Source organism: Cupressus sempervirens, chromosome 8, assembly GCF_028749045.1.
Source record: "Cupressus sempervirens isolate cs-2001-9-10 chromosome 8, ASM2874904v1, whole genome shotgun sequence".
Taxonomy (NCBI): Eukaryota; Viridiplantae; Streptophyta; class Pinopsida; order Cupressales; family Cupressaceae; genus Cupressus; species Cupressus sempervirens.
The window spans coordinates 694,480,963-694,494,373 of record NC_143125.1 but is presented as its reverse complement, the minus strand read 5'-3'; positions in this window follow the sequence as shown (position 1 = coordinate 694,494,373).

Here is a 13,411-nt window from a genome sequence, read left to right as displayed (position 1 = left end):
CTACTCCATAGCCTTTTGTGTAGTGGCCCGTGTGCTTGCTCTTGTTGTAGGCATTGCAAGGCTTGGCTAAGAAATCCTCTTCTTTTTTTATTGTGTTATAGGTGATGTGCTAACTTTCCTCTTCTTAGGCTCATGTTTAGCAAGTGCTTCCTTGGCTTGTTCCTCCTTGACACCTTCTTCTTTAGCATCTTCTGCCATTCTATGTGTTAAAGAAAGTAGTACCTTGTCTTGTTCTTCTTTTTCATCTTCATCATCATCTTCTTCATCATTTTTAGTAGTTCCCTCTCCAAATTTGGCCTTGAGTTTTCTCACCAAATTATCTTTCTTCTTCAAAGTTGATGTTGTCTTCAACTCCATTTCTACCTTTTATTTGACAACATCATAGGTACCAAAAAGTTTTGCTACTTTGTCAACTTCTTTTGCAAGACAAGTAGTGATGGTTGTTGATGCTTCATCAATATTTATTTCATAACCTAATGGTCTTAGCCATTTGACTCTTGGTACTACTGCTTGGATGTATGTATAATCAATGTCAATCAAAAAGAAAATGTCATTGTAATATTTCTCTACTAGGGAAATAGGAATTCTTAGCCTCTATTTCAGGGATTTCTTTAAATTCTCAAAATAGCTAGTCATTATGGATTCAAAATTGTCTCCCATCTTCTCTATGTACTCATTTATTTGTACATCCATAGACCTATTGGTCTTCCATCCTATATTACCAAAAGAAGGGAATTCATTTTCAACATAGGAATATATACATATCAAGATGGAACCAAACTTACATTGATCACTCTTGGATCTCCTTATTGCTCCTAATTTCTCCATTATTTGTTGCAATTGTAGCTCTACCAAATCGATAGTGTGATATTTCTTTACAATATTGTACCCAACATCAACTGTTATACATTGTAGACTATTTAGTCATCTTGATTGATAGAATTTGTGAGATATGACCCTTACTACAAACTCAATAAGTGGATCCTTTATGTTTTCAATTGTCATTCCTCTCTTGTTACACTGTGCCCTTGTATTTGTCTCAATTTTTTCCTTCAAGTCACCCCTTAGGGTCTTGGGCTGATCTAGGGTTGGATATCTTGTAACCCTATGTATGATTCTCTTTGATAGTTTGATAGGCCCTCCTTCTAGCCATAGGCAACCATCATGAATTCTACTTAGAATGATCTTTATTGATTTGGTCTTAAAGATAGTAGGGAATTCTAGGGCACGGGTCGAGCCCTTTCTCTTTACAATCTTGTATTCATCATTTAATGCTCTATTTTCACATAGTTTGTCATATGCCTGGCATATTTCCATGTCTCCTATTCCACCAACCTTGCAATTATAGCACTTCCTCACATCTTGTACCATCATGACCTTGGGTTGAATGACTGATAACATGTCAGTTGGATCATTATTGTATGCAACCTCTAGAATAGCCCTAAAATCTAGTTGCTTTACCTCATTATTAACCAATTGAACTTCAAAGGGTTCCTTGTCCTTGGGATTATTAGAGCTAGAGGCCATTATGTAATCTAGGGTTTTAAAAAACTTAAAAACAATGTAGCTCAACACTTTTAGAATACCTTAGATCGATGAAATGATACTAAATCATTGTTGGAATCTACGTAAATCCTTTTTTCTTTCTTGAAAATCACTTCTTCACTCTATTCACTTTTTTCTTTATGTTCGTAATGACAAGAAATAGGAAAAATAAGCCTTATACCCTTCAATACATCACATTTAATGCTTAGTGCATATATAGCTATAAACTCTACTTCTATACAATTTTTGTTTCACTTAGTAGCTATAGGAGTTTTACTCTCACTCAATAGCTACTAGTATTACTTTTACTTAGCAGCAACAACTCAGTTGGCTCCAACTAGTTTTGGATGACAACTCAACACATACTAACTTTTACTTGGCATCTAAAGAAGACTTGTCACACTCTACATCAGTGTGAAAGCTTGAAGATTGAATTTTCCTTGCATCTTCTATTAATGCTAATTTATTTCTTTTAATACTATCTTATCCTAGAATTGATGTATGATAGAACATCTAAATATTAGTTCCACATACCTCCTTTTTGTTTAGTTTGATGTGGTGTGACCACTTGACCTTTTGGGTGAAGTGATCCCTCCATTTGATGTGTTTCTTTCATCTCTTCTTTTCCATGTCTTGTTCATCTCTTCTCTAGTGTGTTCAACATCTACTTTCCCTTTTCCTTTGTTGAGCTCAGAATTGGGTACCTTTGACCTTGTTGGACAATACTTGTTGATATGACCAGTCTTTAGATAGCTAAAGAATGTGGTTTGACTTAACCATCTATTGTAGTTACCACTAAAATGTGTTCTTATGCAATTCTTAGGGATGTTTCCATACTCTTGATAGTAATGATAGCTCTGCCTAGTATTGGAGTCCCAATTGTAGATGTGCTCATGACTTATTGAGTTTCCTGGTTTGTTTGGTGACCACATAGGCTTAGATTTGCATTCGAAGGCTCTATGTCCATATTTTTTGTAGTTGTAGAAGTGACCTTCAAATCTTGGTACATGGATGGTTCTTGTCTTGCATTAATGTGCCTAATGACCTTGTTTATTGTACTTATGATAGTGACCCATGTTTTTAGTTTTGTCATGTTTATTTGCATTCTTGCTCTTGCACACATTAGTAGTATGTCCTTTCTTACCACAAAAATGACAAGTGGGTTTTGAATTCTTACCTCTGTCACTCCTTTCTTTAGTAATCTTGGATGATTCTCCTTCTTTAGTGTTGGTATAGCCTAATCCTAATGTGTCATTGCTGGAGGTAGGGGATCTCAATAGTTTCTCAAAGTACTTGATGGCTTCATTGGGTTTGTTGAAGCTCTTTCAATTTCTCTTTATATTTTTAGATCATTCTACAATTGTTCATTCTGCAACTTCAATGCGGTGATCTTAATGTCTTTTAAATTTAGCTCATGATGAGAATTCATCATTTGACTTAGGGTATCCAATTGCATGTTGGAAATTATAGCAAGCTCAATTGACTTCTCTTCTAATCTGTTGGCTAGATTTCTCTTTTCTTCTATCATGACCTTGTCTTCAATGGCTCTCTTCTTCTATTTGGTCACTTCACATAGCATCATGGCTTTTGATTCTTGCTCAATCTTGAGATTTATGATCTCTTCTGCTTGAGTTTTATTCCTCTCCATTAGATTTTCTATTACTACATCAAACTCATTTGAATCTCCATTAGCAAAGAATTTGGTGATGTCAATCTCTTTGTACTGAGTATCATTTTCTACAATGGTAATGTCTTTCCTTCTCTTTAAGGATTTTCTCAATTCTTCTTTGGCTTCTTCTAGTGAGTGCAAAATGAGCTGGATCTCAATTCCTTGATTCTCTATAATCTTTCCCAATTTGTAGATCTCCATCTCTAGATCTTTTCTCCAAGCTATAAGGCTTCTCCTAATGAGAACTTAGCTCTAATACCAATTGTTAGAATTTACAAATGGGAAATATACTTCTGAGAGGGGGGGTTAATCAGAAGTATTAAACTTTAACCAATGAAACTTTTACCATCAATTAATACATTCATAAAACATATTGAAATAACATGAAATTAAAAGCATGCATGTAAATAGTTGATACTAGATATGATCACCCAGAAACCCTCCAAAATGAAAAAGTAAAACTGGGTTGGGATGACACCCACAACTTACTACTACAAAAATAATGTAACTAGTTAAGGTTACAAAGTTTGACCATGAGCCATGGTCTGCCCTATAAAAGGCCTATCCTGTTGAAGGCTACAAGAGATTGTTAAGTCCCACCTAGTTAAAGGATTTTATACCCTACTAAGAGTGTAGATGTTTAAAGGATTTAAAAAACATTCGCTTGGAATGTCACCCTATTAAAGAATTTCTTAGTGGCTGTTAAACCAACCTAAGTCCATAGGATTTCCATTCAGCTAATACAATTGTTAGAGAGTATAGTAGAATGGTTGATCTGATTACTTACAATATGATATTGCTAATTTTAGATCCTTTTCTCTATATAATGTGATCCTCACTGATATGATATGAAAATGTAGTGTCATTGATCCTTTGTTCTACTAACTGATTCTACAATTTTGTCCCTCTTCAAAGTCACCTTATTCATTCTTTGATCAATTCACACCTTTTTCTCCTTCTATTATTCACTCATATGTATCAAATTCAATCTCTCTCTCTCTCATTAAATTATAGGGCTTTGATCTCCTTATAATGATTTCATGACTTAGAGTTAGGTATGAATCTATATTTTAGATTCAAAATTTTTGCCTCTTTGCCATTTCATTTTTCTTATTGGTTGCATGTTGATCACATATGGAATCAAATAGATTTGATCTTTATCTCTAAGGCTTCATAATCTATCCATTAGCTGGCATGCAAATGGTTTACATATTTTTTTGTGTCTTCACAAACCTCTGTGTCAATTCTATGTTGCTTGGCACTTGCTGATACTAGTGCTCAGCACTTACTAAAATTATGTCTAGCTTGGCACCTGAACTTGCTCGGTGCCTATTGTTCACTCAACACTTAAAATTTTGTGACACTATCTATTTGCTTAGGAACTGAGTGACTTAGCACTTACCATATTTCTGTCTTGTTCGACACATATTGCAACTCGTCATCAACTTAGTAAATAACTTAAGTATGTTGACACTCAATTGTCAAAACTATTCTGAGACCAACAATTTGTTTGTGAGAAGATTGTCTTTTCCCACAAAAGTCAATAATTTGATCTATGTCCAAGGTTGGAAATCCAATAAAGTTTATAATAGCTGGGTAAACATTGTGTTAATCATTTCCCTTTGAATTTTTATAGGTATAGCTCCCTTTACAAATGATTTATCAATAAATTCAAGAGATCAGAACAAAAAAAATACATACTTCTACCAGAAAGTGCTTAAGGGACACTCCCATACTCATTAGTACTGAGGTAATGATTTGCAACTTCAGAAATTTAACAATGAATGAAAATCTCATAATATTTCCACAAGTAAACAAGACTTTAATATGAACTTAAATTCTACATTGACTTAAAAATAAATTTGAGAAATGAGAAATAAATACAAACAACAATAGAACTAGCAATAGATCTCATGCAATATTAACCATCATGGCTCACAAAGTACCATAACTGATTCTTCACAAATGCTAAGTTTTAAGCACAGCAAAATATGATAGATATATATATTCAAAATGACTTCCCAAGTATAGAGTCATTAAGATAGCTTACATATATATTACTATATGTCTATTACTATTTTCATCCAACTAACTTTAATAGTACTAAACTTTATGAGTATTTTTAAGCTACTAAAATCTAACCATGTTATAGCCAAATACTCCAACGTTTATAGTCTTTTACAAATCTAAAAATGCCTCCATCAAAACCCATCCTTTTGATTGAAAATAGTTATGAACAAATAAAAAAAAATTTGAAATTTCAATTGCCAAAATAATCATTTGCAACTAAACATCTTCATCAGTCTTTTCTCCATCTACAGTGGTCTACTTGACTAATTTCTAGCTCCTGAAGGTGCTCACAAATTCCTACATTGCATGTGAGTGAGGATTTTCTAGGTTGAGCAGTTCTAATCTACAAGCATCTTTCTACCACTTAAGTTCCTTAATCTTGTAGCTTTGTTTTGGCATAAGATTCCTATTCAAGTACAACATTGATTCAATTTTGGCTAGAGTGGTGAAGTCTCCAGAAGTAGGGGTGTCACTATCCTTTATCCCAAATATGGCATCATTAAATCTCTTAGTAAAAATTTTAGAGTCCATGTTGTTGTCCTCAAACTATAGAATACCTGTAGGGTCGACAATTTGCATATCCTTTAGGAGCTCTTTATGCATCCTAGCAACTTCAAGTTCCACTACCTGCATCTCTTCGATGGGTCCCTTGTAAATCAAGTCCTTCTAACTCATATTATTTTTAAGGATGAACAACATGCATGAGTCTACAGTTTTTATGGGATTTTTGCTTAGAAACATCAACACACCATATTTTTCAACTTCATGGACCTAAAACACAATGGCTTGGAACCAACTTTGATTATCTTCTTGCACCAAGATGAGAGTTTGTACATCACCCAATAGAACTTCTCCTCAGTGTAGGTGGTAGTGAGATCTAAGATAAATTTACCGCCTTCTTTTACTATGGAACCTACCCACTCGTGCACTACATCTAAGAGTAATTTTCCCTTTTGCATTTGTTTAACCAATTTTTGGCTATCTAATGAATAGGGATCAAAGGACTGTAGAGTTTGAATCAATGGAAGGGAACCCAAATTCATTAGAGAATCTATGTACTTAGCCATAGTGATTACCAACCTTTTCAACTCTTTATTTTCTTTGTTATCCCCTTCAGACTGAGTCAACATATGATTTACAAAAGATTGAACAAGTGGTCCCCAATATCTCTAGTGATAGCCCCTAATTCAATAGTAGTAACTTTGAAATATTTTGCATCAATTTCCCCAAATTCATCCTTCTATTTATAAGTAGTTACCTCTGTCATCACCTTTCTAATCACTAGGTCTTTGATCAACCACACGTGATTCTTTATCTTCTTTCTCTTAGAAAAGTGGGCTATGTATTTTGTGACAATGTCCTTAACTAGTATAGACACCAGTTGAAGACTGTTAGAGTAAATAATTAATTATTAATTATTTATTCTATTACTTAAGCTTACTTAGGTTAATGCATATTTGGTATTTAATGCATGTAGTGGTTGTTGTTGACAACTCGAGAGTTTTCTCCTTTTTTAGCATATTCCACTTTTTGAGGATATGTGCTGAGTTGTCGTTTTTGTCCTCTACCTCCTTCCAGCTTGTTCTACAAGCTTCCATGAGGCCTTTTTAAACGGTCTCTCTCTCATTGTAAATCATTCCATTCACATAGCAATCTCATTTTCCTATTGTGAAATATTTCCTCTTGCATTGTTTGCTTCATGCTCTTGCTCTTTCGGTTTCTCTTCAGCAAGCTATTTGCATGTAGGTGATCTTGGCGACTGCGGAGTTGGATTTCATCAACTCCTACATGGTATCAGAGCCTCCCTGCTGCTTCTTGTTTGAAGGATTTGTGAAGCCGTGATTTGAAGTCACAAACCCTAGTTTGTTTGTGCATTTTTTCTTCAAATCAGGGCTAGAGCGAATTTTTGGAGCACTTTCAGCCCAAACGGGCATCACCATTGGATCCAGAAGGCCATTTACAGTCAAAATTCATATAAAACTTTCCGTTTTTGGAGACAGAGCTCCGGAAGGCAAAATTTTTTTACATCGAAGCTTCTGTACGGATTGTACGGACGATTTGTGATTTTAAAATTTAAAAAAAAAAGAGGAGGCGCTCCGCCAGGGCACCACCGGCGGGCCAACCCGACGCCGCCAGCACTCCGCCACCAGCACAGCACCACCGGCGGGCCAACCTGTTTTCGGCCGCCGCAGCGCATCCGACAGGCCGCTCCGCCAGCGGCCCCCGCCGCGGCGCCACCCCCTCCTGTCCGCCGCCCGGGCGCAACAGCCTCCGCCACCGCAGACAGCGGCGCCGCCGGGTTTTCCTCCCGGGCGCCACCGCCGGCGGCAGATATTCCTCCGACGCCGTCTGCAACTTTTTCGACCATGACGTCACTTTTCTGACGCTGACGTCTTTTCCAGACAGTGACGTCACTTTCCCGATAGTGACGTCTTTTTTCGGTAATCGGATTTTTTTTGCCGGCGACTGGTCTGTGACGGGCATACGGCCGTCAAATTTATGCCACTGTCTGTAATTTTCCAGCAAGTGCATTTTTGGAGCAGCAGTCGGTTTTTTGGCTATAACTTGAGCATACGGAGGTCTTTTTCCGATCCGAAAGAAGCGTCGGAAAGCTGACTCAGAGACGGACACATTGGTGCTAGTTTCGCACAATTTTGAGTTCGTTTGAGCTTCCATTTTTGGTGTCAAAGTAGAGGATTTTTCTGCACAACAAATCCAGGTTCCTTTCCAGTTTTTTTTGCTCTCCTTAGTTGTTTTTTTGTGGTATTTGGGAGATATTTTTGTACGTTTGTGGGGGGGTGTCTTTCTTTTCTGTAATTTACTTCAGTTAAGACCCTTCTACTTCTGTCTTCTTCTTTCTCTCAATGGCGGATCCATCTATATCCCGTCTCACACCACACAACTACCACACATGGAAGGCACAAATGACTAGACTTCTAATGTCAAGAGGTCTATGGTCTTGTCTGGATGAGCATCAGCCCAATCTCCAACGACCTTTTGAGATTCTACAACACAGGAACAAGATGGATGAAGCCATGGGGCTTATTGCACTCAACATTTCAGACAGCTTGTTGTTTCACTTGGATGGTTTGACTACTCCACGGGCTTATTGGCTAAGATTTCAGACTTTGTTTGGACAAGTAAATGAGTTTCGGGCACTTCAGCTAGATGCAGAATTGACTTCTTTGACACCTGATCACTTTCCCACCATTGAGGACTTCTTGATGAAGTTCAAATCTCTACGTACACTTTTGCAGGGATGTGGGAAGAACAAAACAGATGATGAGTGTATCTTTTTGGTACTCTCAAAGTTAAAGGGACAGTATCAGATCTTCTCTTCCACTTTCTACTCCACTATGGATGCCTTGGGTGATAGACATAGGATGCCTTCATTTGAGATATTTTGTAATCGGTTAACCCGTGAACAATCGAAGATTACTCAAATGGATTCACTTTCAAGTTCTCAGTCACAGGTATTGCTTTCCAAGGTTACACAGGAATAGAAGTTGAAGCAGCTATCAGATCCCTCTTCTACTAGTTCATCATCTTCTAACAAGAAGGAGAAAAAGAAGACCGCAACTCCTACCTGTTCCTATTGTGGGAAAGGATCTCATGATGAGGCACGTTGTTTTCAGAAGAGATGTGATGGCTATGAGAAACAGATTGCTGATTTGCACGCTCTCCTTCAGAAGAGCACTATTTCCTCTCCATCCTCTTCTACCTCACAAGGGTCTTCTTTTCAGGCTTCTTCCACCTCTTCAACATCTACATCAGATCTTGGAAAGGGTCATGCATTACAGGCTTCTATTGCATCTTCTTCACAGGTTCCTTGGATACTGGATTCAGGTGCTTCTCACCATATGACATCTTCTCAAGGTGTCTTCTCCACTCTTAAGGCTTCTCCTATTCCTCACATTCTCATGGGGAATAACACTGCATTACCAGTCTGTGGGAAAGGTTCAGTTCACATCCAAGATGGTATATTCAATGATGTATTGTATGTTCCATCTTTGTCTGCCAACCTTCTCTCAATTTCTCAGATTACACGCAGTGGATCAGGGAAGACAGTTGAGTTCACTACTGATTCAGTCTTCATTCGAGATCGTGCTACAGGAGATCTTATTGCTACAGGGGTAGTTGATCCTTCCACTCATCTCTATACCTTCTCACACTTTGGTCCACCATCTCCTTCGCAAGAGCATCGTGTGGTGCAGTCAGGACACTTGAACCTTTGTATTGTTCCTGAGATCCCTACTTTGACTGCCACACCACAACCAGATGAGGGCTTTTCCTCTCTACAAGATTCTCCTTCCGCTCTACCTGATCTTCCAGCTTCATTTATTGAGACTCCAGGTACACTTGTTGCAGATACTTCAGTGGACATTCATGACACTGTCATCGCACCTGCCTTGGGGATTCCCTTTTCGGTTCCTCATACATTCTCTTCTGGACATCAGCTAGGCTTTCCAATTGCTCCTCTCACGCAGGGATTTCCTTGTTTCGTGCCTTTGTTCCTTTCGAATTGGAGTTTCATTGGTTTGATCATTTCTACAGGAGCTCCATCATTATGGGGGGGGCTTGGTGTCTATTCTCATGGGGGGGCTGGTTGTACTTATGGTTTTGAGAGAGTCTCTTGAAACATTTCTGGCGGAAGTTGTCCTTGGGGGGATTGGTTGAGGCCTTCCTTCCTTCACTTCATGTTTTTTTTAGCATGTTGTTTTTACCTCTTTTTTGGAGGAGGGTTTTTCCCATAGGGTTTTCCCTCTTTCTCCATTTTACAGAGGTTGCATTGTACATGGGTACCTAACATGGCCTCGTTGCCGGGACCCATTATGCATTTCATCTTAGTTTTAGGAGCTTAAGGCATTCCCCTAAGTTGCACTTAAGGGGGGGTGTTAGAGTAAATAATTAATTATTAATTATTTATTCTATTACTTAAGCTTACTTAGGTTAATGCATATTTGGTATTTAATGCATGTAGTGGTTGTTGTTGACAACTCGAGAGTTTTCTCCTTTTTTAGCATATTCCACTTTTTGAGGATATGTGCTGAGTTGTCGTTTTTGTCCTCTACCTCCTTCCAGCTTGTTCTACAAGCTTCCATGAGGCCTTTTTAAACGGTCTCTCTCTCATTGTAAATCATTCCATTCACATAGCAATCTCATTTTCCTATTGTGAAATATTTCCTCTTGCATTGTTTGCTTCATGCTCTTGCTCTTTCGGTTTCTCTTTAGCAAGCTATTTGCATGTAGGTGATCTTGGAGACTGCGGAGTTGGATTTCATCAACTCCTACAAAGACTAAATTTCTTGTTTACTGAATTCAATAACCATGGTGGAATAGTGGAAGTAGTCATCATCCCTTGATTTTCTTTGGGAGGAGTCATGAAACTAGGCTAATTTGACTTTGAAGCCTCTATTAACTCTACATCACCATCTTTATTACTGGAAAAGGTGAGCTCTTCTCCTTGATTTTCTCCTTGAGTCATCATTTTCTCTTTTTGAACCTTCTACTATATGAGTGCTTTAGATTTAGTCTTGAACCTTGTTCTAAGAGTCATGATTTTTTTAGGAGATGTTGCTCCTTTCTACTTCTTAGGACTTGAAATACCACCTACAACATGAGATGAAATTTGGATGTCAAAAGTTAATGTTTCAGAGAAAGAAACCACCTTTGTGGATTTTGTAGTTTGTTTCTCATTGATTGCTTTCATATTTCTTCTCCTTAATCAGTTGTTTATATAGATAAGGATAGCTCTGGTTCTAAGGTTTGTATCATCTTCCTCACTTGGTTCTAGTCTACTTCTAATTTCTTTTGTTCAGTTGCTTCTTCCCATCTTGGTTCAACAACATCTAAACCATCTTCAATTATTCCCTCAATTTAAACTTCAATTTCAAAGAATTAACTTGGGGAATTGTTAATCTTGAATGGTCCCTTTTGGCCACCTCTTTCTCATCATTGCAGTCTTCCCACAAATCTTCTAAATGAGGGACTCTTGATGATTGACCTTTAAGGCTAAGTACCTTTTTCTACAATATCTTTTCTATCAAAAATTCTCCTTCCCTAACAAAATCCAAAGTTATCACAGAGGCATTAATCATATTACTACAAGCTAAGTGACTGAGCCTGATGGGAAAAATAGACTCCCACTCCTCCTAGAAGATTATCCTTAATCACAAAAAATAATTGCCTACATATCTTAGCTATAATAAAACAACCCAATTTCATATGTTTGAATTAGCTTTTGGGCTTCAAGGTTAATCCTTAGCATCAGTTCTTTTCTGAGGTTCAAATGCACACTTTCTAGCAGAACATCCTATGGTTTCCTGAATTCTTCAAACACTTTATCCTTTTGTAGTAGGGGGCAATACTGGTAAATAGTTACTTCTTCATTCCAAGGTTCATGGGGAAGGGAAGTAATATTGCTGACACATGCAATGCAATAGGTTAGGTAAGAAGACATATGGAAATCTATGTTCAATATCTTAGAATGTTTGAGCTAATTCCTTGGTGAGCTAGCTATCAATTCTACCCAATCTTGAAATTGTTCCCCCTTTAGGATAATCTCTATAGTGATACATCCATTCTTCAAAAAGAAAAAAATCCACAGACCCTTTAGCATTGTGTAGAAAAACCTTAAGATCATGAACATGAGGTTCATGTGATCTTTATTGATCATTTTGGGCAGCCTTGAATAACCTTTATAGTTAGTCTTTGTCCATTTCCTAGCCAACAAGTAACAATACTTGTCTAGTTTCTCTTTACATTCAATTGGAGACTGGGTAGGGCTAGAAGCACAAAAAGTACACTCAAGTGGATGCAACATTGATGAGATTGTGTCACTAGAGATGGACAATTATAATTCCCTATCCTTGTTCAAAGTACTCTTGATTCTTGTATCATAGTGATCAATGCACAACTAAAGTAATTTAGGACTTAAAACGGTAGGGGGAAAACTAGCAGCCTCAAGTAGACCACTTGTTAGAACTTCTAAACAACAATTAACCTCATTAGCTTGCTCAAGAAAAGTCTCTTATAGCTTCTTGACCTTGACTCTTTCTAAATTATTTTCAAAAATGATGGATCTCTTACACTCAAGACTAGAAATATTCCCAAAGAAATTTAGAACATACCTCATTCTAAATAATACAAATGAAAAACCCAACACTATTCTTGTTCTTCAAATTAACACACAAAAAAAAGGACAAGGGATTTCTTGTATTCTCACCTTAGCTAGCTGAAAGAAAACCAAACCACTTCCTTTCATTTATTGTTGCTCTACTTCTAATTTTCCTTTACAAATGATAAAACAATTAAGTGGGAAACTAGTGTTATAAAGGTAAGGGAACATGTGGCAAAAGTATCGCCTCATAATGAGGTATTCATGGGGATTTTGTTGCGGCTTGATTTGCATGCTTGAAACTGTGATATGACACTTTCATTAAATGATCACCCTTCATGAATGTCCTTATAATAATTATAAATTCTTGAAATCCAAATCGAACCTCCAAATGGCATATTTTCCTTCCTTTAAATCATGATTAAAACTCATCCTTCACCTCAAGAAATGATAACTTAGACAAGACCCTTTAGTCATTCTTCTAAAACCTTGTTTAATTTATTGGGAACTGTTGTCCCTTTTAGGATTATTAACATTCATGTACAAAATCTTTAGTGATAGGGCTTCTTTGAATTTCTTTCAACCAAGGTTCAAAGAGGTTTGAAGTGGTTCAAGTAAATGTCTCCAGTGTACTTAGTAGGTCCCACCTGCAGAAAAAGATTAGTATCAAGATGCTTTAGTTCAAATGCTTTGAACTACTTTGAAACAAGGTTCAAAGTGGTTCTAGAAAAATATTTTTGAAATACTTCACAAGACTAACTTCCATATGCAAAGCACGGTGACTCTTGAAAATAAGAAAATGAGAGGAACTTGCTTGACATAAGATTTTGGGTTTCAAAAAGAAAAAGGAACTGAAAAAATTAAAATAGTGACTCAAAACTAGGGCTAACAATATTGAAGAACTACTACATGTTGTAGGATCATGTTATCTAGACCTACAACAACCTATCTCATTTTTTAGAGATTCAACTTTGTTTGGATTTGGCATTTGTATCTTGCCTATTGTGAAA